The sequence below is a fragment of the Schistocerca americana genome, chromosome 7 (genome assembly GCF_021461395.2).
Source record: "Schistocerca americana isolate TAMUIC-IGC-003095 chromosome 7, iqSchAmer2.1, whole genome shotgun sequence".
NCBI lineage: Eukaryota > Metazoa > Arthropoda > Insecta > Orthoptera > Acrididae > Schistocerca > Schistocerca americana.
Window position 1 is genome coordinate 126,515,718 of NC_060125.1, and position 25,796 is coordinate 126,541,513.

Here is a 25,796-nt window from a genome sequence, read left to right on the forward strand (position 1 = left end):
AGTAGCAAATTACTCATCGTTATTAAATTTCTCAGGCAAATAAAACCAAAATTTGGAACACAAACACTTGTCTACAAAAGCAGATACAAATACCTATATATACTATAAAACAATTTGTTGCTGCTTGCATTGAATGGCAGTCCATTTCCTTATTTACTAATAAACACACAATAATATTTAAAAAATTCACTACATATATTTGCTGCCTATTATTCAGATTTGGGCAGTCCATTTCGCATCATTTTACCACATCACCTGTACCACACTTACAATTCTCCATTGACTATTTATCTGCCTTCTTTGATTTTTGGCAGTCCTTTATATTATGACTCATATACTGCCCACTTTGGGTTTCGGCAGTCCCATCTTTTATCTGGCTCACAGCATTTGGTTTTTCTTTTCAACCCTTTTCTCCATACATCTTTACATTTATAGGACATTTGGTAATCTGAAACTCACATAACTACATTAGCACACTGACATTGGTATACATACATTTACAAAGGTTTGTTACATTTAGAATAAAATGGTTTCAGCATAAGATACAGCACATTTACTGCAAATTGCTCTCTGAGTGTACTTAGGTCACTCACTCCTAGGAACATACAGTTTTGGGTCCACAACATTTCTTACACCTAAAGGTCTTTTGGACTTTGGGTAGATCAGGTAGTAAGCATTATCGCGTGGAATGTTCTGTATTACATGCGGTCCATTATAAATATAATTAAATTTGGAATTTTCATGGTTCAGTTCACTAGATTTTTCGTGGGTTTTTAAAAGAACATAATCTCCAATTTTAAATTTTGAAACTTTCAGATTTTTATCATGTCTTTTAGATCTAGATTCAGCTTTTTGCTTTGCTCTTTTTCTGACTAATTCTTTCTTTTGACTCAACCCCAAGCTTGTACAAGGTGGAAACTCTAGTTTTTCCTCAATTAAACTTTTACTTCTGCTGCCTAACAAAATTTCTTCCAGTGGGAACCCAGTAGTTTCATGATGTAATGTGTTCATGACATTCTCAAAATCCGATATAAATCTACCCCAGGCTCTATGGTTATGACTGTAGTACGTTCTACACAATCTCCCGATTTCTCGCATGTACCTTTCAACCGGGTTGCTAGCTGGGTGATATGCTGATATATATTTAACCTCCACACCAATTTGCTCCATTCCTTCCTTCCAAATTTTGGGTATAAACTAGGGTCCATTGTCAGATAGTACTGCCTTGGGTTTCCCAATGGTTCTGAAGTATTCGATCATCCTACTAAATACAGCTTTTGCTGTTGCCTTTTTCAAGGGGTATAATTTCACAAACTTTGAGATTACTTCCAAAATTTCTAAAATATATGCACAATTTCCCGAAGTCTTCGGGAGGGGACCACACAAATCTACTGATAATAATTCTAGGGTGTCTTCAGGTAATGTACTTTGCATTGGACCTCTACTAGTTCTGTTCGGTACTTTGGCCCTTTGACAGACATCACACGACTTAATTCGTTCCTTTACCTTCTTACTGACATTACCAGCAATCACTACTACATTATTCAATTTATCCAAACATTTCTGTGGCCCACTATGCCCAAATGCTAAATGAAAATAATCTATGACATCAGTATCAAACTGGTGTGGCCAACATACTCTCCATTCCTCAGTGACTAAATCTTTCCTCCTATATAAAATGCCTTTAAAGATTTTGTAACACTTCTTAATTTGAGGATACTGCACACTGTCAAAATTTACCTTCACAGATTTACGTGTCAGATCCTCATTCTGATGGTATCTCATACTTTTACATATTTGCTCAATTTTCCTTTTTCCTGAAACCTCTTTCATATACCTTATCTGAAAAGTACCCTCTTCACCATTTTCATTGGGCACTTCACTCATACCGTTAGGCAATCGAGATAAAGCATCTGCCACATAATTCTCAGTACCCTTAACATAGCAAATCTCGTAATCAAATTGTTGCAGGTACAAAGCCCAACGAGTTAGCCTGCCATTAAGTAAACGACAATCTTTAAGAAAAGTTAAAGCTTTGTGGTCAGTATGTATGATGAGCTTATGGCCCCACAGATAATTTCTGAATTTCTTTAGCCCCCATATAATGGCTAAAGCTTCCTTTCCGATATAGTGTAGTTTCTCTCGAATTTTGTTAGAGTTCTACTTGCAAACGCGATAGTCCTGTGTTCGATTTCTTTGTCACCACAGATTTCTTGGAAAACTTCTATACCAATTCCATAAGCACTACTGTAAGTATGCATATGGAAAGGTTTTGACAATATGGGGTGATGCAAAATATTGTCATTCAAAAGTTCACTTTTTAAATTTTCAAAATCTCTCATGCACTCTTCAGTCCACACAAAATCACTATTTTTCTTAAGTAGATTATTCAAATGAGGACTATTAAAAACTTTCCCTTTGACGAATTTTCTATAGAACCCACATAAACCTAAAAAGGCTTTCAACTGTTTTCTATTTCTACGAGCTGGACATCCTGCTATTGCACTTACCTTTTCCGGGTCCTTGCCAATACCGGTCGTAGTAATAATGTGCCCCAGAAACTTTATTTCCGACTTCACGAATTCACATTTTTTCCACTTAAGTGTCATGCCCCCTGCTTGTAGAGCAACAAAAACTTTCTGCAATAATTCACAATGCTTTTGCCATTCTCCTGTAGCAATCAGTAAATCATCTACATAAATGGTTAGCCGGGAACTCAATTCTCTCTCTAATACAAAGTCCAGTGCCCTAATAAATACTGCCACAGAAGTCCTAAGCCCAAATGGCACTACTTTATACTGATAGCATTTCCCGGCGAATAGAAAAGCGGTATATTTACAGGATTCTTTGCTCAATGGGATTTGCCAGTATCCGGCGGTCATGTCCAGACTGGTTAAATACTTCACATTATAAAATTTTTGGAGCATTTCGTCCAGATTTTCAGGTCTGTCTATTTCCTTCTTTACAATTTTGTTCAAAGTCCTGGCGTCAGTAACTACTTTTATTCCCCCATCCCTTTTATTCACGACGATAAGGGGAGTACTATATTCGCTGCTACTCCGTTCGATTACACCCCATTCTATCATTTTATCTATTTCCATTTGCATAGCCTGCCTCTTTGATATGGGTGCCGAAAACGGTCTTACAAAGAAAGGTTTATGCTCTATTGTCTCAATCTGGTATTCAAAGTTCTTAACTAGTCCAGGTTTGTCAGAAAATACGGTGCTATTACTTTATAAAACATCAAGCAATTCTGTTTTCTGATCAGGAGATATCTCCTTCAAATTTTCCACAACTTCTTTAAAATCATGCCCCTGCTTGTCACTCTCATCTATTAACCTCTTGACGTGGTACACCTCATACATGTTTGTCAAACCATCATTCCATTCCCTTGGTCGATCTCCAACAATAAAGAATCAATTCCTGAATCGAACACCTTCCCATTTTCCTCAAATTTTAATTCCAAATTCATAGATGCATTATCAGTTTTGATCACTTCCTGGCTACAATCAGTAATAAACTTTTCTTTATCTAACCAATCTATACCCAGAATCATTTCAGTGCTCAAGTCTGGCACAACCGAAAAATCGTGTTCAAACTTTTGTCCTTTTATACTAAATTCAAACAAAATCTGGTTCTTTACCGGCTTGCTAGTCTTGCCCGTAGCACCAACCATTTTTACACCCGTCACTGACATAATTACTAGTCCAAGCTTATCACAAATGTGTTCGAAAAACGACTGGAAGATTGCACTTATCTGAGATCCGGTATCAAGAAGTACTTGCAATTTCACATTATAAATTTCAACTGGTATTATAGTTTGTTTAACCATCAAATGCTTTTCATTGTTGTGATCTTCCCTAAGCAAATCCGGGTCGACGATAACATCGTCCCAAGATATGCTTTTAACATTCACATCACCTATATCTGGCGGTTTCTTTGGATCCGGGAGTTCAAAGTCATTAATTATTTGAATTCTTTGTAAAATAGACCCTGAGTCGTCAGGTGGTTCTTTCTTTCTGTGTTCAGTCTCATCATCTGGGTTTTGTTTTGACACTTCATCATCGATAGGTACAATATCGCAGTTAGCTGTATTCCCATTATTTTCACTAGTACCGAAATACTCGTCATCTGAACTATCGTAGGAATCCGACCATTCTGGATCGCTTTCAGGTTCTAACATAAAAGCTTTTCTGAGACAGGCACTAAGTTCTTCCTCTGCATTTTCATCAGGCTTTGATTTTAACTCAGTATCTTCTTTTGACAAAACGGCCTCATTATCAGCTTTACTCACATCCACTGTTACTTCATATTTAGTGTGATCCTCGTGGACTTCAATTACTCGTAGGTAATTACCTGCCTCTTCCCCACTGTGCCTTCCGGTAACAGCTTGTACTGTTGGCGGATCGTTGACAGAAGTTACTTCCTCGTCAATGCTTAGGATTTCATCCTCCAATTCCTCCCTATCTTTAACCATCGTCCTATCCGCAGCACGCGTACTTTGCGCGGCGGTATTTACTCTCACCTCTTTAAATTCGGGCCACGTCACCTTATCGACGTCCCTACTATCTCCTTTTTCACTAATTAACCTCCTTGCCTCATACTCCTTCTTAAAATCCTCCCACCCACATTGCTTGAGGCCCTTGTACAGATCGTCGATCTGCACAAGCCAATTACTTACTTCTGCTAATTCATTCTCGCCATTTACTTCATTGCTAACACTGCTAACCGCACCTCTCTGTGTATCCACAGTTTCATCTACTATTTCCTTCGCCACGGAATTATCACTCGTAATGTATTCACCAGTTCTTACGGCAATGTTCGTACCTAATGCTGCCGCCTTGCTAGCGGCTTCTCTCTGAACAGCTGTTCTGCTAGGCTGGGCTGTTGCCCTCTGATGCTCCACTCGCCTGTTAACAAGTATCGCTCTGCGCGGCGGAGATGACTCATCCGCGCTTGCACCTGACGCTTGTTTCGCAACAACACGTGGCGTCGTTCCACGCCTGTCTCTAACCTGTCTCATAACTTTACTGTCGGTCAAGTAACTTTTATTAAATCGGGGCCGATATGTCCTGTCCGCTTCCGCTTGGCCCGCAATGTTCGCGGAAATCAGTTTCCCGGGCCGTTATTATTTTGCGCGGTGTACCCTCTACCGCGACCTGGATAACCCCCTCTTCCCCTGCCTCTGCCTCTTCCTCTCTGTATCACGTTGACGCGAAACCCTTCGCCGTCATTTCTCTCGTCATTATTGCGGTTACTTCTGTTACCAAAACTCTGATAATTGGCACGACTTTCGCGCCAGTGGTCTTCGTCTTCGACCCTTTCGAGAAATGCTTGGAAGCTGCGATGATTGCTCCCCACATATCTCTTTGAATCTTCTGGAAGCTTTTTGTATAGCTCCCATACGATTTCTGAATCGGATCTTCTCCCTCTTAAATGCGTCAACTTTCGGTACCAATATTCGCAGAAATCTTTCAAAGAATTCCTACCCCTGTTATCGTGAAGCTTGGCCATGATAAACTAGCGCCACAAATGATCCAGTTTTTGTTCGGACCAATATTCTTCCGTAAACTTTTGTTTAAATTCTTCGAATGTCATTTGTTCGGAATTCAAGTTAATTCCTCAGCGTTTAGCGTCACCTGCTATGGCGTTAATTACTACTTTTATCTTATCCTGACCAGACAAGTGTTCAGGAAACATCCTCTCGCAATTTTTGATGAAATCTAACGGATGCCATCCGTTATGTTTCTTGGCGGGATCGAAGAGTTCCTCACCTTCCAATAGCTTCGTAAGTGGTGTGCCATTATTGACAACACCAGGCCTATCTTTAATTTTACTCTCAAGATCGAAAATTTTGCCTTGAATTTTCGAAGTATTTTGTTCACACTTTTGTACACATCCGGTAACTTTCTCGCCTAAATCTCTTTCAGTGTCTGAAACTGCCTTTTTCATCTGTGATATTCCGTGCTGACATTCGTTTACGATCTCAGGTTTAAGACCGACAACTTTTTCGTCTATTTTTGTTTCAACTAGAGGCTCTACTTTCTCTTTGATGTTGAGAATTTCAACATCAAACCTACTGTTAATGTTGTCAATTTCCCCCTGCATAGTATCCATATTTTTGTTAATTGTGTCAATTTCAAATTTCATAGTATTTACTACAGAGCTTAAACTACCCACTTTTTGTTCTACCTGTTCTATTTGTTTACTAATTTTAATTCCTTGTTCTTCGACCTGTGCTTTAAGCTGACCAACGAGTGTTTTAAGCTGATCATTCTGTGTTTTGAGCTGATTACTCTGTGTTTTGAGATGCTGATCAACGTGTTTTTTAAGCTGATCATTCTGTGTTTTGAGCTGCTCGTCAAAGTGTGTTTTAAGCTGATCATTCTGTCCTGCAATTTGTTTGGTTAATTGTTCAAATAAATCGTTCATGCTTAAAATTTTCACAGTATTTTGTTCTACGGAATCGGTGCGTTCCGGTCCTACCTCAAAATTTTCTTTCGATTCTTTCTTTATCTGTGGTGAATCAAACATCTCAGTGGATTCGTTCACATACCCACTATCATCTACAAAGTCATCCTCTACTTCCTGTTTTATTCCTTGTCGTGTTCTAGGTAATCTCGACATTTCAATCTGTTCGTTAACATGTTCGTGGTATTGTATGTACGCCAATTGTCTACCACTAACGCCATCTGTTATCTGGCCGCGTGCACTCCTGTCATTGCCAGCCGCATTTTCCATTACGCTCGTCCCATCTACTGTGTCTACGTGCTTGTCCATACTGAACGCAAATTACACCCCACTACCGTACTTGACGTTCACTGCTATTTACTTTACTGAATATTATTACAATTCGTGCCACTGAACATCCACTGTTCGGTATTCACATTAATTTGTGACCGATAACAACTGGATGTCCTGTCACCGGGAGGCACTTGTTACGCTGCGCTTTCGGGGCACACGATACTCATTAAAGCCTGTACTATGGTAAGTTGACGGGCTTCACCTTATGAGAAAGGATTTTTGTATAGAAATTGACCGCGTGTACGTGAATGGAGGCAAATCAGACTTACACCCACTCTATAATAATAATGATACGTCAAGCAAGTCCGAAATGCAACTACACGTCAGGACGGACAAGAAACAACACAGAAGATGCTACCAATTTGGTAATAATACGGTCGCCAGCCTAATTAGGCATTAACTGAGTTTCTTCCCTGTACAAGTTGATGTACGTTCAAGCAAAACAACACGTAGTAACACAGCATAACATGGTAAATTTTAGAACCAGAAAATCTATTGAACTGATAATTTCACTTTCTGTACTGATAGGGATAAACCATAAATACATAACATTAGACTATAATGTTTACTACAAAACTTCGTACTGTCTATTGATCTGATTAAAATCAGGCATAGGTTACCCTAGAAATAGCACTTTCGAAACACACACACAATGTCAATTTTGATAAAGGTAAAACACTGATAAAATTTGGTTTTTATATTGACTTTAACTTTGCTGGTCAAATCTGTTCAGTACACTTCCGAATTCAAATGAATAAGAAAGAGGGGGGGGGGGGGGAGACCTTGAAACTGTTATGATCACTGTATTAAAACAATTAGTTACTGAAATCATGATGCCCTCAAGATTTCCAATATATGATTTACTACTCTTTTTGTCTTATTTCCTGCTCATTTAAATACCATTATATCTGTCTCGAAATAATTAAGCTTCATTACTAAATCAATATCAAAATTATCTCCCAACTTTGTCAGACCTTTGTTATTCGTCTATTAGTTCATTAACAAAAAAAGTTCTTTAAACATCATTCTAACATAGCTAGGTCTGCAGGTAATTATTATTAACACACACTTTAATTATTCATCTCGGGACACTCGGATTGCACAACATTTGGAAAGGACCTTGTCTAGGTTAGTTGTGAGGATAATTAAATAATAGGACAGTTCTGGTAAAATTTAAGTTGTTATTGGACAGTATGGGACAAAAGTAACACTGGTCCACACGAATACAGTACTAAAAGTTACAACCTGTTTGTATCGATGCGGCGGTTGGCAGGCGGCGAGATGGCGAGGCACAGAGCACACATACAACCACAGCAATGGCTCTTGATGTATCGGCACTTTACTTCTTCATAGCGTCGCAATACTTTCCCATTTAGTGCCTATGGAATTTTGCCATGCTGTATAGGCGTCGGAACGGCATATCCGAGGCTCAATGAAACTACGTCTTCCAGGAGAGCCTCCTCGATCCCGGACCTGTTGCTCAGACCAATGTCCAACTCCGGCTACTACTGCTGAGTCCGTTATGCCGTGCAGTGCCCGTGTGCATTTTCCCGCGCTCGCCTGCCATCCACCTTTTACCGCTCCTCTACAGACAGGGTATTCACCCGAGGTTTTGCATTCTACATATCCTAATACATTGCCTATGTATGGACCAGACGCACAATTACAATTTTAACATCTTACAATAGTTTCAACGTTTCTTACATTTCAATTCTGTTATAATATTGCTTGAAATTTGACATCAACATTAATATTCACATCGAAAATTGTCTACAGTTTCTTTAACATAATGGCATGAAACAAAAAAGAAATGAAATCAGAACATCGATTACACTAATTTATCGAAAATCAGAAGAAAAAATTATTATATGTACAATAGTACAGCGTTGTTGTTGTTACACAATGAGGGTGCTTAAACAAACAGGCATCTCGTTTCTACTTAACCACTGGGAAAGAGGATGGGACTACGTTGCTGCCCTTGTGGTCCGTCTGCTGGGACAGTGGTCGAAAGTCGCACCCAAGATTAGTACTAGGACCGAATAACAAAAATTCTCTTTGGCGGAAAAACAGGGAACAAAGTACACACAAACATCTCCCATATTCACAAAATAAAGCAAATTCTAAAAAATAAAGCATCCTGTGAAATACGGCACACGCAAATAATCAATTAACAGCACAAGTAAGCATCCTCACCTTAACTAATTTCCAAGAACGAACCGGTAGCTCGCTGGCAGTGCAATTCTGCGCCACGTGAGTGACCGACACCAACAGCTAATTTCTTTGTACTCACCCCTCTGTCCGTTCTTTCTTTGAATACTATACAGTCATTCACACACTCAACCTATTCTTTATCAAAGTAGTTAGGACGTGTTACTTGCAAATGGGGGTTAAAAACGAACCGCGAGCAAAATTTATGAGATGGGATGGCCTAGAAAAATTTTACGTCACACGCCTAGAACCTTAAGTAGTCACACTCGCATCTCCTACCAGGTTTCGCACGGAATAGTCATGCAAATTACACATCAGCCGTTACGACCACGTGTTAACTAGGCGGGGTGAGGCCCCAGGCTACTTTAACATTGCAAAAAACGCTGCTTCTAAAAGTGAAACTATTCGATTCTTTTTTAGAGCTATTGCTGCTGTCGTGTGCTGAAGGCGCCAAGTCATTGTAGCACTATAAATGGATAACGTGAGCCCCCATGCTCGCCTCTGAAAAAAACCCTAACTGAAAACTTTAATTGTAAAGGCAAAATTTCTCAAAAAATGAATGAATGGCCGTAACGACACGCTATTTCAGTCCTGAAAAAGGGCGGATTAGTAGCAGTGTAAAACATAATACCTCATCCCACGGTGAAATTGGCTGCAATGACGGAGATCGCCCTCGATTCTGTCTGCTCAGTTCAGCCGCTATCCCAAGAGTGACTATCATGGCGGCTCTCAACGGCCGTTCCCTTACATGGAGGGAAGGGGAACCTGTTACCAAACCCGGACTACCCCCTGGCAAACAGGTGCATCATATCTGTTTTTGCTCCAGGCTTAGGTTGGCACTAACCTATCTCCACGGTGACCACATCCCTGCCTTGGCACTACCAGCACTACTCTTAATGCAAACCCCATACTTAATCAACCCAAGGCAACGTAGTGCGATTAGGGAAAGGAAGTGCATTTATGTAATTGTGAATTGAATTAAATAAACAAGTAGTCCACTTCTTCGCTCGAGATATCACACTATTTAAATGTCGAAAGTATTCAATATAATGCAACAAAAAGCTAATTGTAATGAGATGGAACAAACTGTTCCCTCTCAGTCTCTCTGGCTTCTCAGTAACTGGTACGGTTGGCGACGTCCGTGCAGATGGCGGAGTGGCCCATGCCTGTGCAGGGCTCTCCGGACCGGGGGCGAAGGTACTCCCTGGCAGTTGGCGGACAGCGTTGGTTCAAATGGCTCTCAGCACTATGGGACTTAACTGCTGAGGTCATTAGTCCCCTAGAACTTAGAACTAGTTAAACCTAACTAACCTAAGGACATCACAAACATCCATGCCCGAGGCAGGATTCGAACCTGCGACCGTAGCGGTCTTGCGGTTCCAGACTGCAGCGCCTTTAACCGCGCGGCCACTTCGGCCGGCGCGGACAGCGTGCGCGTCGCGAATGCGAATGGGTGCGATTGGAAGGTTTTTGTGTTTAGTGTAAGGTGGAAGAGGGTGCTTGTGTTCTGCAACTTCGGTGCATGTAGAACCTCAAATATATTTCGTGCTACGATCTATTTGTGGCGGAGATTTAATTAATTGATTTCTAAAATGTTTGTGTGTGATTCTCAAAGGTTGAAAATATGTTTTATTATGAAAAAGAATCATCGTAATGTGGTGGTGAGTGTTTTAACGCACCTGTTTCACTCCTACAAATTGTTAAATAACTAATTTGATAGGATAGTGCAAATGGACTATTTTCTGGCAAGACAAGCACAAGACAAGCACTTTCCTCTTCTTCAGAATTTTTCTGTGTGTAATTAAAAGCTTTTTTCCGCGATATGTGGTTATGATCAGACTATTTATAAAGCATTTATTGATGTGTAGACCAGTTTATAGGATTGTTTCAGTTATCATTTTAGCAATGTCCTGTCAATATCAATTATTGTCGACTAGGGAACAAAGCAGGGTGATCACATACTCACGCGATCGGAGAAAGTGGGGGCGGCAGAAAGTGGGGGCGGATGTAGGACAGTTTTGAGCTCACTCTGGTGGCGGTATTGTGGGCTAGAGCAGTCGGTGTTCAAATTTTATATTTTATTACGAAGAAGAATCATCGTACGGAGGTGGTGAGTGTGCTATCTGACTCCTGTAAATTGTTAAAAAATTAATTTGATAGGGTAATGCTATCGACAGGGGATTTCAAATTGATTGTATACTTTTAGATTTCCAGAAGTCTTTCTACACCGTTCATCACAAGCGTCTTCTAACCAAACTGCGTGCCAATGGAGTATCGCTTCAGTTGTGCGACTGGATTTGTGATTTCCTGTCAGAAAGATCACAGTTCGTAGTAATAGATGGAAAGTCATCGAGTAAAACAGAAGTAATATCCTGCGTTCCCCAAGGAAGTGTTATAGGCCCTCTATTGTTCCTGATATATATCAACGGCATAGGAGACAACCTGAGTAGCCGTCTTAGATTGTTTGCAGATGATGCTGTCATTTTTCGTCTTGTAAAGTCATCAAATGATCAAAACGACTTGCAAAATGATTTAGGTAAGATATCTGTATGATGCGAAAAGTGGCAATTGACCCTGAGTAAGGAAAAGTGCGAAGTTATTCACATGAGTACTAAAAGAAATGAGCTACGTTTCCATTACGTGATAAGTCACACAAATCTTAAGGCTGTAAATACAACAAAATACTTAAGCATTACAATTACAGATAACCTAAATTGGAATGATCACATAGATAATGTTGTGGGTAGAGAAAAACCAGTGACTGCGATTCATAGGCAGAACAGGTCTACTAAAGGGATTGTTTACACCCCACTTGTACGCCCTATTCTGGAGTATTGCTGTGCGGTGTGGGATCCGCATCAGGTGGAACTGATGGATGAAATCGAAAATGTTCAAAGAAGGGCGGCTCGTTTTGTACTATTGCGTAATAGGTGAAAGAGTGCTACAGACATTATACGTGAATTGGAGTGGCAATCATTAAAGGCGTTTCTCGTTGTGACGGGATCTTCTTATGAAATTTCAATCACCAGTTTTCTCCTCCGATTGCAAAAACATTCTGTTGGCACCCACCTACATATGGAAAAATGATCATCACAATAAAACAAGAGAAATCAGGGCTTGCACAGAAAAATTTCAGTGCTCGTTTTTCTCCGCTCGCCGTTCGCGAGTGGAACGGTAGAGAGACAGCTTGAAGGTGGTTCATTGAACCCTCTACAAGGCACTTTATTGTGAATAGCAGAGTAATCACGTAGATGTAGATGTAGTGCAAATGGACTGTTCCCTGCCAAGAACAAGCGCTTCCTTCTTCGAAATTTTTGTATGTGTAGTTCAAAGCTTTTTTTGCGAGAGGCTGTTATGATCAGGCCATCTACAAAGCCTTTATAGATGTGTAGAACAGTTTACAGGAGCGTTTCAATTATCGGTTTAGCACTGTCCTGCCAATTTCGAGTGGTACTTCCGACAACAGTACACACGCATTTGGAGAAAGTGGGGAGGAGGTGGCGGCAAGTGGGGGACGGGGGACATCAGAGTGAGGAGGTAGCTGTAGGACAATCGTGCAGCAGGATAACACTCTCAAAAATAAATAAATAAAGACTCTATCTTTCATCCCTCCTCTCCAGCAGCTCAGAGCGGATTGAGTCTTTTTCCCACCGATTCACAAGTGAGGGAGGGGAAGGGACGTGGGGGGGATGGAAGAGGGGGGCTAGGGGATTTCCCAGAAAGGGGGGGGGGCGAAGTGGGTCAGAAGTGAACCAGGGAGGGGGTGACAAAAAAGTGATCTTTTTCCCAGAGAAGTGGATGTGGAGCAGGGGGAGGAGGGTAGGATTTTTCAGAAGGATGAATTATTCCCAGAGGGTCAAAAGCCAACTAGTATAGTAATAGGTTAATAGGGAGGGAGAGGCATGATTTAATTGATCAGTTTAATTAATTAGCATATCAATTTGATATCAAAAAGTGCTCAAGGATTGGCTTTGTCTCAATACTTATATCTTATAGGAACTGTGAGAGAACATGTTGAAGCATCGTTTTGAACATGATTCGATTCAGTGTATTGTATGTTGGCTACTCTTCAAATATGGGCTGCCTAGGAAGCCTGCTTTCTCGGATCGCTAGACGACAACTGAAGCAAATCGTATTAATAAAGGAAATGATAACAACACTTTGTGATAAACAGATGTGTTGCAAGCAAAGGGCGACAGACAAAATAAGAAATCTCTTCAATATAGACAATGCTACATAGTAGAAGCGAAATGACCAGTCTCGATGCCATTCTTGAACTCGCTTCTGTAGAACTCGTAGAAGTGGGCTGGAGCCAGGCGGCGCGGCGCTTGTGTCCTCTTATAGCGTACAGGGCGCTGCCGTCGCGTTGACGTCTTGCAGTGGGGTCGGCCGGCGTGCAGCTGGCTGACGCCTTCTTGACAGCCCTCTCTGCTCTATTCCCGGACAGCGTGCCGGCGCTCGACTTTACGCCGGAACACAATTTATCAGGAAGTACGTAAAGTCTAGTCACAAAATAATCGATAAAACCAGCCCATGCATTTAGTAGATGTCAATCAACCCACCTGTCATATAATTTTGTGTTTTCGTATTTTGGTGGTTTGATAAGTTAGGCAGAGCTTATTTTTTCTGGCTGAGTTCTCTCATGTTTTACACGCCAGGGAAAACAATCACGCTGGGAAACGAAACTGAGTGCGTTTTATTCTCATTGGTATTGCCATTGATACTTAGCACAATATTTATCTGTAACTAACTGACCTAAAGTTGGATGATGGCTGGTTCATATCATTGTGGATGTAATTACATACACATGTAACTAGGCAAACTGTACTGAAAAGTCTTGGGTTAACATTGGAGTAGCAGACTAGAAAGACAGTCGAATGTAATAATCTAAGCCAGCTCCGGTGACGTTACGTCGCGACATTAGCCCTCCGAACCCAAGAATAGGGATGTCGTCTTCAAAATTTCAGACGCTAAATCGAGAAGAAAATTTTAGGTCGAAAGAACCGCGCGTTGGCTCTTCTGATTGCAGAAACGCCTGGAGCCCCTGGCAAATACGTCTTGCTGTTTGGGTAGTTCGCCCGCTCCAAGGTTCTCGTGGTCTCTGTTGCACAGAGACGAGAAAGGTTACATTTTATACAGAGTAACAGTCGCTGCTCCGTGGTCAGATGAGGCTGAAGTGCTGCTTCCGTGCATACAAGGACGAGAGTTAGTCCTATTTTGAGTTTGGATTCTCAATATAACGATTAAACTCGATCGTTAGGAGCCGTGCAGGATTCTCACGAGTGGTAATTTCAGCATCGTTTTATGTAGACTCAGATGGAAACGAACTCGGTCCTCAGTGCGTCACGATTCACTTCATGCATCGTGAGCCTTCTTAACTGTCATGATTGTTTTCGCCGCGAATCATAACCCGGCTTTGGCGATTCAGTTATTAATGGGAAGTGTTGATCTTTACTTTTGACTATTTCTTGAGCTTAAAGATCGTGTGACGAATTGCACTTCAAGTTGAGTTTCCTTTGACCACCATATCCTTGTTGACTAGCGATGACTGGTACGTTATTCTGTTCATTCGTATGGAGCCACAGGATCAGTATATTTATGTGTGTTCCACGTAAATGCTGTTTCAGGAGTAAAAGCTGTTTCAGGAGTACAGGAGTACGCTCGGTCTGTTAAATAAATGTGATATAAGCCGCTACTTAGTTCGTTAAACTTCGCCACAATGTACAACCAGCTTGATCCTTCTCCTCCTGTGATCTTTAACCTCATGACCAACTGTAAGAGTAAGTTGTATGAAATTTTTATTAGAGTGGAAACCCTGATCGACCGCTCTGGAGTCCCCTAATTAAATTTCTGTTGCACAGTTTTTCGGTTGTATAGAAACTCGGACAGAAAAGCTATTAATATTAATGGAAATTTGGACGATTTGGCACTCAGGGGCAGGCAGATAATGTTAAGCACTGTATTTGTGTAACAGACAGCTCTCAGTTGGTATTAGGTGACAGACCTTCCCACCATAAAACATGGAGAATCATTTGCATTCACGGTAAACATTTGTTGGGAGGATCGACGTACATGTGTGAGCGGATTTTCGCTTTCTCGTACATAGATATTTCTACTGCTGAACATGCGCTATCGTGCAAATAGGGCCTCGTCTATAAACAATACGAATGTGAGACAGTTGACTGTTTATGTGCGTTGCTGTAAAAACAAATTTGCAAGCATCACTCGAAATGGGAAGTCTGCATGCTGCAATAATTGTACCTTCTGTCGGATAACACGAATGCAATTGTTGTTTGTGTAAGACTCTCAAAACATTGATTGGTTTGTGTCCAGAACTCGTGCAACGCGCCAACCACTAGAGAAAGGGTTGCCACCAGTCGCGTGTAACACGTTCTCTTCCACAACGGGTGTTCTAGCACGCCTCACGAAGCCACTATCTTCCATTCTAACACAGAAGGATTCTGTTTCAAGTAGGCGCCTACATACAGATGCAGAAGTACTGAGACGTGGTTGTGGTCGGTGCGGGAACAGCTCGGCATTGCGTCGTTTTGCTGCTCACAGCATTCATGGAGCCCACATAGCGGCCAGGTCTTCGCTAGTAAACCTATCCACTCTACTCCTGTCAACGTTTGCCGGAGAAAAGAGCCCTAGAGACAATTAGGCGGTACTGAATGAAAACACGGGGGAACGAGAGGAGGAGGGAATTAATGACGTCAACAGCAGGCACCGGGAACGAATGGAAACAAGATACACAACGCATACCGTTGACATTTGCACTGTTTGGCCCTATTTTCAGTGCAATACAGACCACAGAGTTAACTGGAGCATGGGACAATACGAAATGCAATACATCTGTAACGAGCCGCCGAAGACCGTGGGTCACGTGTACCAAAATGTTCAGAAGATATCCGTGAACAATCTTTGAAAGTTTGTCGGTGGATACTTGTTTCACCCAGTAAAATAAGAACAACAGAGAGCCTATAGCACTTCCTTGGGGAACGTCAGATATCGCGTCTTTTTCCCTTGAAGAGTTTCAGTCAACGACTACTAACTGTTGCAGGAAATCCCTAATTCAGTCTCACAACTACGACTGAACTCCGTAGATACGCAATTTAATTAAAAATTGACTGTGAGCAGAGATGTCAAAAGCCTGATGGAAGTCTAAAAATTTGGAATCAGACTGAAGTTCCTGATAGGAGATTCCTTAGTCGTACCACATTTGCACAGCGTATCTTAAATACCATAAAAGAGGAAGCGGGATGAAATCATGGTTGGAAGTCACACTTTATAATTAAGACATTAATTTGGCATTACGCCCTTAAAAATAATTTAAGAAATAGAAATTGTGGACGAGCCACTAGATAAAAGTTTGCAAATACAGTTAGAAACCGGACGTTCTCAGTACTCTAACAAACAATTCCAAATTAAGAAAAGGGGCTTACTGACAAACTTGAGAACTTCAAGCTCCGATATAGGGCTTCTCTCAAAACAGACATAAGGAAAGAATTACAGGTAAAGGGTGACTTAATAACACTTGCGCACAGGTGCCAAACTAAGATGCCGCTACATAACATGATAGAATCAATTAAAGAAACTACAACAGAGACACTGATTTAAAAAAAATAAGTGTTTAGGCACTCAGACGTGTTAATAAAAAATTAATAGAAAAAACTGCACAATTAACTCAGCAGATGCTATCCAGTTTAAGGTTTAGCCAGTTGCCAGTCCGTAATAAGGAAACAGGTTCATATACGAACAGATTACATACAAAATATATACCTACCAGCTTAACCCGCCTTGAGGGAAGATAAATACTAAACTTTGGAAGGGGATATGTGACCAGCTCCGGTAGTGGCCAGGTTGTTAAACACTGCCAGGCCTGGATCTCGGATGACATTTCGCTCGCCGCAAAGACGCTGGCACAATTGAAGGTTTCTGCCCGAATCACAAAGACATTCCAATAACTCTGAAACATAGAAACACTGGGCAGAACCTTTGGACAAGTGTATTAATAGAGTGGAGGCTTTAAAAACAGCAGGCCGTGCGGTTCTAGGCACTACAGTCTGGAGCCGCGTGACCGCTACGGTCGCAGGTTCGAATCCTGCCTCGGGCATGGATGTGTGTGATGTCCTCAGGTTAGTTAGGTTTAAGTAGTTCTAAGTTCTAGGGGACTGATGACCTCAGAAGTTAAGTCCCATAGAGCTCAGAGCCATTTGAACCATTTTTTTAAAAACAGCAACATAAAATCATTTGACTGCAAGAGACACAAAAAAGCTTCTGTGAAAATTTTCAAATAACGGCTACCATTTAACTAAGCCAAGAAAGTCTCCCACAATAATATTAAAGTTTAAAATCTCTGAGTGCGTTGGTGAACAAACAAGGACTTACTCCATATCAGGTACACAATACGAGGGAGCGGGTTTCACAGCTTCACCGCTTCCCTTCAAGCTTTGTTCCCAGCGAAGTTATAGAAGTTGTATCTCCAAGCTGCCCATGTCGGCAAAACGCCCAATCAATTTCACACCACGACGTGTAACGGTCATCACACTCGTTCGGCAGCCGTTGACACTCGTGTCCCCCCGCGAATGACACTAGATCTCGAGGATTACCCGTCGGAGGATAACAGCCAACTCGCTTCGCCTGCGAAGCCGCAATATAAGACACGCGAAAGGCAAAGATTGCTTACCTCAACCACAATCGACCTCAACGATACACGAACAAAATAAAACTTGCGCCAGCCTGTCACGTCTCAGTTCCCTTCCGATAGCAGTAATTTCTTCGCGTATCTAAAGTTTAGTTTCAAGAGAATGATATTTTCTGAATCTTTGTTTTGTGTCAATAGATGGTTTCCTTCGAGGTATTTAATAATATTCGAACGGAGTATATGTTAAAAAATTGTACTGAAAAATAATGTTAGTGATTTTCACGAAGTTCTTTTCGTGTCCTGCTTTTCAATAGTTCTGAGTCCTGACATTGAAGTTTCTGCGGCGATACATTACCGCCTCAACCATGATAGCACCATATATTGTTCGGTATGTCACACGTGGAGAGCTATATCGGCTGGACTCTAAACCCCAAGAGGTCGGCCTACCTCGCATTTCCTACTGACGTCCCGATGACTCATTGGTTATCTTCTCCATTGGTCGCAGTTTCTTAGTTCAAAAACAGTGAAATCTAAGGTAGCAATGAGGATCGCTGCTTTTATCATGAATAACGAACTTCAAGACTTGATTTAAGAGAAGGGATGCCATCTGATTTTTATTGGTGTAATGAGAAAACACATTTTAAAAGCCAGTAGCTCGACACTCGATAACGAAAAAAGTAAAGTATAAAATTAAATATTACCAGTCTTTCATCATATTTAATTGTTCTTTGTGACTCTGATCAAAGTCCGAGGCACTTTTAATACTAAAATACACACTGAACTTACTTTAAATTGTGCCTCAGCGTCCATTGTCTTAGGAATAAAGGACTTTTCAAATTGAAAGTAGGTTGCTTACTGCCCTAAGACATAAAAGAATGGTTGCACTGACACCTACTCGATAAGATGCGTCGTCCCGTACATGCACACAGTCCGACTGTAGCTTAGCAAAACGAACTGCCACGATCGGAGGGCATCGCAGAAGCTCCAGATTACCTAAAGCAAAGCGCTATGACAACAGATTTAAAAGTGTCTCGGAGGAACATGGTACAAAATGCAGAATTATGAAGGTATTTCGCTTGTTCCGTATGTGGCGTGAAATTGAAGGTAAAACCGACACCGACCCGAACGTTGGTGTGAATACTACGGTGCTTCACTAGGGGTGGCGTTCTCAGACCTCTGAACTAACGTACCCGGCCGTTACCTGCAGATTCACGTGGATTCAGAACCGCGGTAGAGTTCGACATTTTTCACATTCACAAACCGTTGTGTTCACCTAAATACACTTGACGTCCAACGTAAAGGTGGGAGGAAGAGATCCCCCTACCACAGAAAGTAGCAGCTGTACTGAAACGGCTTGCTGAGTGCGTAACAACTGAACAACTTCGTCACAGGGGCAGCCAGGGTGGGCAATTTAGTAACAATTAAGAACAATATATTAACAGAAATTTTCATAACACGTAACAAAAGTGTGAGGGGCGCACATGTTAGATGTACACTGACTACGAACAGTGGCCTAAACCTGAATCTACTGAACAGTGGCCAACCAATCTAGCAGGACGGCAAGTCCTCGTGCGATCGTGATAACCACACTGCGAACTCGGCAGATGTTCGGACACTTTCTGCAGCGTTGAGCTGTCCGTCTGCTTGTATCCGCGACTGCCGGACGAATGTAAACTTGAGAACTATTTACATGACGTCAAGTGGAAGCTTGTTGTAGTCCGTATTTTATGCGAACTCTGTGGCGTCGGACAAAACTATGGCGGATGCTTTTGTATCCGACAGTGATCCGGTTTCCCCGCCTAGAACGCAGGTGGTCATGTCAGAGATACTGAGGCTGTGCCGGCGGTTGTGGCCGAGCGGCTCTAGGCGCTTCAGTCTGGAACCGCGCGACCGCTATGGTCGCGGGTCCGAATCCTGCCTCGGGCATGGATGTGTGTGATGTCCTTAGGTTAGTTAGGTTTAAGTAGTTCTAAGTTCTAGGGGACTGATGACCTCAGATGTTAAGTCCCATAGTGCTCAGAGCCCACCACGTCAAATGGCGCCTCACAGTGGCCCGGGCTCGTGGGGCGGATCACCGCCTGCTGAACTCTGTAGCTGGTTCGTGTCGCGCCACTGCACAGCCAAGTTGAATCGGTTTGTTTCCCGGTCTCGAGTGGTTATTGATTTGTAACTGTTACATATCTACCGGACTTCGCTACGTCGCAGGTTTCTTAGTGCTTCGTTCACTTCGTGAACCCAATGTCCTGAGGAAATATAGTAACGAGTCTTCGTTTCCTGGTGGTTTGGTGTATCCACCGGAGCAACTGACCATAAACAATCTACTTACGGCAAGCAGGATAGAAAAGATGAACATGACTGTTTCAATGACGTATGACGGAAGCATTAACGTAGCTTGTGTTACGTGAAGTCGCAGTGGTTGAATTTTGTGTTAAAAAGTAAAGGGAAGGGACAAAAATATTGAAGCATAAAAAATAAAATAAAATGAAACAAAACCATTAGCATGTCTAATACGCTTTAGAAAAAGCATTGGCATTCAAATCACGTTCCTGTCGCCTCGGAATGGGTAAATGTAGGTCCCGTATGGTTGTCAAGGGCATCTTATACCACTCTTCCCGCAAAATAGTGGCAAGTTTTGGTAACGATGATGGAGATGGATAGCGATGACGAACCCTTTTCTACAGAGTAGTGCACCAAGGCTCAATAATATTGAGTGCAATTGAAACGTCAGTCCTTGACGGTGCCCTGCCGGCTACGGTGGCCGAGCGGTTCTAGGCGCTTCAGTCTGGAACCGCGCGACTGCTACGGTCGCAGGTTCGAATCCTGCCTCAGGCATGCATGTGTGTGGTGTCCTTAGGTTAGTTAGGTTTAAGTAGTTCTAAGTTCTAGGGGGACTGATGACTTAAGATGTTAAGTCCCACAGTGCTCAGAGTCGTTTGACCCAATGAACGGTGCCCAGAACGGGCTTACTGTGACGAAGTCCGCGAACGTCTGTAGTGGCGAAGACCGGAGCGCGGAAGTGCAGAGGGTAAGTAGAGATACGGAGCCGTGAGCTCGGACGGGCAACCGATGAGCGGCGAGGTGCCGTAGCTGCACGGTCTCACGAGGTCCTGAGATCGTGGGCTGCCAGCGTGCAGATGCTGTCAAACGGTGCCCTCGGGGGCGGCTGACGGAAATCCACCGTCGTACGGTGCTCTCGACGAGGGTGAGACGACACCTTCCGATGGACAGCATCAGTGGCACACGTGGACTCGGTCGGTCTTGTAATGGTACTTGAATTACGTAACCATTACGGCACCTCAACTTAACCTCTCGATACCAGCAATATTCTACTGTGTTTCTGTAAAGTAGTTAACATATTTCTGACACAACATTCAGATTTGATTTCATTAATGCAGAGGTATTTTGATACATCGATATGTTTCTTATGTGTATTCTTTCTTTTGTCACTGTGATCTTTGACGTACTTGTAACTCTGATTTTTGGGCGCGTAAGCGATTATTAGTAATTGATTGGCGACTCCATGGAGTGTCCTGTGCACCACGACCAGATAATGGGTATACTTGGAAGGAGAGACAGCATTGCTCGTATTTTTTTGTTTTATTAACCGCAAAATCGATTTTCGGTCACTTAGTGACCATCTTCAGTGCTGTAATATACAATTTAAATTGGTAGGCACTGGTGTCAACAAGCTTAGAGCGATCACATAAACTATCGCTCTAAGCTTGTTGACACCAGTGCCTACCAATTTAAATTGTATATTACAGCACTGAAGATGGTCACTAAGTGACCGAAAATCGATTTTGCGGTTAATAAAACAAAAAAATACGACCAATGCTGTCTCCCCTTCCAAGTATACTGATTATTAGTTAGTTAGTTAGAGATTGAAAAGTCAAGTCTTGGACGTCATGTTGGAAAGACGCATATTGTAGTCAGCTTATAAAATGTGAACTTTAAGAGTGAGGAAGATGTTTTCAAGTATGTTTTGTATTGTGAAGTGATGTTATCTGTGTTACGTGATATTACAACAAAAACAATAAAAAGGAAGTGTAACTTAAATTCGGAGTGCTGCTTGTTTTTTTTACATCACCATAGTGCTAACTTTGAAAGGTTTAATCTTCAAGAATGGTTTGTGAAACACATCTATAAAACTTTTGAATATAGCAGAATAAAACCTAGGCCTCTTTGCATCCGAGCTTGGAATCATCACCACCTAGATTTTCGACGACTGAGCCATGATTTTACAACGAGACCAGCGTGGGAAACACGAAAAGATGAGTGCCTAGTTTATTCATTATTACATGAAATGGCTTTATTAACTGTGCTCTAATGACACCTGCCACATAATAACTTTGTTGTTGCCCGAAAATGCAGTATTTAGCAGCGTGAGCAACACCACAATCATTATTAAATTTTGACCTTTGTTGTGGTAGGGTTGTTAGAGTCTGAAGCCCGGGGTGTTAAGTGGCAGCCGTTGGGGCGAACGGCGAGCAAAGTGCCTGTCAGCGGGGGAATACTGGTGCGGCGTTGCGACGGCGCGGAAGCGAGTAGGTGCCTGCGCAACAGACCGCTGGTTATGGCGAAACGCGCGCCACACCTCTGTGACGCGGTTGCGGGTGTGACAGACTCGGAGGTAAACAAACCGACGGCGCGTGCTGACGCCTTGCGTTACTAGAGATCTATCGGGAGTAACCAACTGGACCACGATACAAGTCTGCAAGTGTTGTGGTCATGCAGCAAGCTCCAGGAACACAAAGATTGTGGGAGAAGCGTCGTCAGCATTCTGTGTATAAGGAAACGTTACGCAGTGTATTTCTCTTTATCTGAATGCTGTTTGTCAGAAGAGCATGTTATGACTTGTGTAAGAGGGAAGGGGACATCTGCAGCACCTGTCGGGATTCACCTGTGGTAGGATCGCGGCATGTTGTGTATGCTCTTTGTCATTCTCTCATATTCCGTCTCGTCTGGTTGGGAATCCATGATTACGCCAATGTGGGTTCAGGACGGCCCCATGTGATGAGCGCCCGAGAGGACAGGCATATCGTTTCCTCAGTCATGCAGGGTCGTGCAGGTGAGGTGTCACGATCACGATGCACACACACACAGTAGAGGAAGTTCCGAGAACAAGTGACGTGTCAGACAGCTTTCTTCATCATCATATGGGCGCAGTGACGGTATGGGGTGCTACTGGGAAACAACACGATCGCCTCTGAGTCACATAGTCACTAATGTGGACAACAAGCCGTACTTTTCTGAAATGTTAAGGACTGTGCCTTGTCTTTACAACCTCTGTGACATCTTCCAACATGATAACGCAAGACCGCATGTTGCTCCTGATGTCCCAACTCGCCTGCATACAGTCAGTCATCAAATGTTACTCCCTGATTACCACATTCTCCAGATCTGGCACCCACTGAAAACACCTCAAGAGATTGGCCCGCCGCCACTCAAGATTATAGTTCAGTCAGCATGGAATGACGTATCAGTATCTGTTACGTAAGGCCTGTTCGACAGCGATTGCTGCTGTCAGGAGTCGCAGCTCTGTGAACTACAGTTCGTACCTGTGTTTCACCAAATCACTTAGAAATCTAATCGTGTATTATTCATGCTGCATTGCACAGGCTGCAGCTTTAATGGTCAGCAGTATATTTAAATTACATTGAACAAGTGATTCGAAGACTGAAAGTTGCGACCGAAAGAGCTGGAAGAATGCAAACATCTCTTATCTTCACTGTTCTCATTTCCAGATCATCAGGTCATCAGCAAGCAAGGTATTTACTTGGGTTTGAAGCCCATTATTGTGTACGTGTTTCCTTGCAAATAAGTTTGTTTCTCCACAGGTTCCACCTTGAGCAAACTTTTTTTTTTCTAACTAGAAGCTTCGCCTTAAGTTACAATCATCAGTGTTTTTTTTTATTTTCTTTCTATCAAATAACAGGAGAAATTGCTTTTTACTGTCTGTACATATACAGTGCGTTTCATTAGTTAAAACTTCCGGGCTGAGAGGCCGTGGCCGATCTATAAAACTTCTTCTTCCTGACGTTTCGTTGCCAACTGCGGCTGACTCACCTCGAAAGATGGGCCCGCAGCTGGTGACGAAACGTAGTTTAAGTTTCTATATGTTCATCAGTGTCTGGAGCCGGGTGTCGCGGTCCAGTGACAGACTTCTCATTCTCGAATCTGCTGAGGGCTGATCCTTTTATATCGTTCTTAATTGGTTCTGGTTGCATACGACCCTCTGCTCCTTTGGCGAAGTGACAAGTATTGTGCTTTAGCTGGCGTACTACGGTTAGCCTTCCACCGATAGCTAGCGTCCAGCTACGTCGGGACGCGTTATCTTTTCCAAATATCCGCGCGGCCTTCTCGTCTGGGCACATACATGGGGCTGACTCGTCTGCAGAGCCCCGTTCAATCTTTTATGATCTGACATGTAATTAAAATATTAAAACCTTCTAAGGTCGCAACACAGTCTACAACAACAAAAGGTCTCGAATATCTTGGACAATAGCGGCACTCGGACACTCATCACAAAATACAGCAGAATGTGTGTTTCGAGAATCGGAATAAACGCTTGGATGTGGTTTCTAGGCCGTTTTCCACATCCCACTAGGTGAATACCGCGCTGGTATCCAAGTCCTGCCTCAGTTACGCGGTTCACAAACATTTAGAAAAAAAAAAATCAGCCACTTTCACACGAATTGCACTGCACAGATGGGGCGCGTGTATTCCGTACGCCGGCCGAAGTTGCCGCGCGGTTCTGGCGCTGCAGTCTGGAACCGCGAGACCGCTACGGTCGCAGGTTCGAATCCTGCCTCGGGCATGGATGTGTGTGATGTCCTTAGGTTAGTTAGGTTTAACTAGTTCTAAGTTCTAGGGGACTAATGACCTCAGCAGTTGAGTCCCATAGTGCTCAGAGCCATTTGAACCATTTTTTATTCCGCACGGGGAGGGGGGGGGGGGGGGAGGGGGGGCTAACGGGATGCCGACAGGAAAGGTGTCCGGCCACACCTTAAACTAACGGTGCCAAGTTCCCTTAATAACTATACCGCCCCTGTGTCAATGCAGGACAAAGGTACAAGCAAAAGAAGAAAAAAGGAGATGTAAGTTGCTCAAAATTTTTAATAAATTTTTCACGATTTTTTTTCCTATTGGCAAATAATTACACGTCCGTACGAGACACCATGCTTACACTGGTCAACACCGTGTCGAGCCGTGATGATGAGGCCAGAAGGACCAGTAAGGGAGTCCACAAGTGTCCTGAGGTACACCATGTGAGGCCGCTGACTGATGTTTAGCTCCCGTAGAGCTACCGAGCAGAGGGTGTTGTGGTTGGCAGGAGAGCCAACACCGGGTTACAAGAGGAAGCCGAAAGGCACGCGTTTTAGCTCACGCAGGCTGGCGTGAGGTCTGGAACAGGACAAGGAAATTAGGATTTAGAAAAACGGACGTAGCTGGTGGAATACTCAACTTTAATCCGTTAATGAAGAACGTCAGTCTTGACGTTACATGATTCACAAAATCAATAGTAACTGATAATGGCGCCTTGCTAGGTCGTAGCAAATGACGTAGCTGACGGCTATGCTAAACTATCGTCTCGGCAAATGAGAGCGTATTTTGTCAGTGAACCATCGCTAGCAAAGTCGGCTGTACAACTGGAGCGAGTGCTAGAAAGTCTCTCTAGACCTGCCGTGTGGCGGCACTCGGTCTGCAATCACTGATAGTGGTGACACGCGGGTCCGACGTATACTAACGGACCGCGGCCGATTTAAAGGCTACCACCTAGCAAGTGTGGTGTCTGGCGATGACACCACAGAGGGGTTGTTGACTGCTAACGCAGACGATTTCTGAAGATTTAAGAGCGGGTGGTTTCGCGTGTCAGTCGAGGTGCGGCGGGGTGCCTGAACGTTCGTGGAACCAGACACGTGTATGTACGGCCATGTGAACAGTGCTGTTGTCATCTCGAAACACGAGTGTATCCGCAGCAAACTCGCCGTGGAGATAAGTAAGAAAGGGCAACACTTGGTCGCAGAAATGCTTGAAACGAGAATCATGGTTAAGCGTTCACGATAAACCGTACTAATGGACCCGACTCATCTACGAAAAACATCACAGAAACACCGCTGGCATGCACCAGACCGTCCGA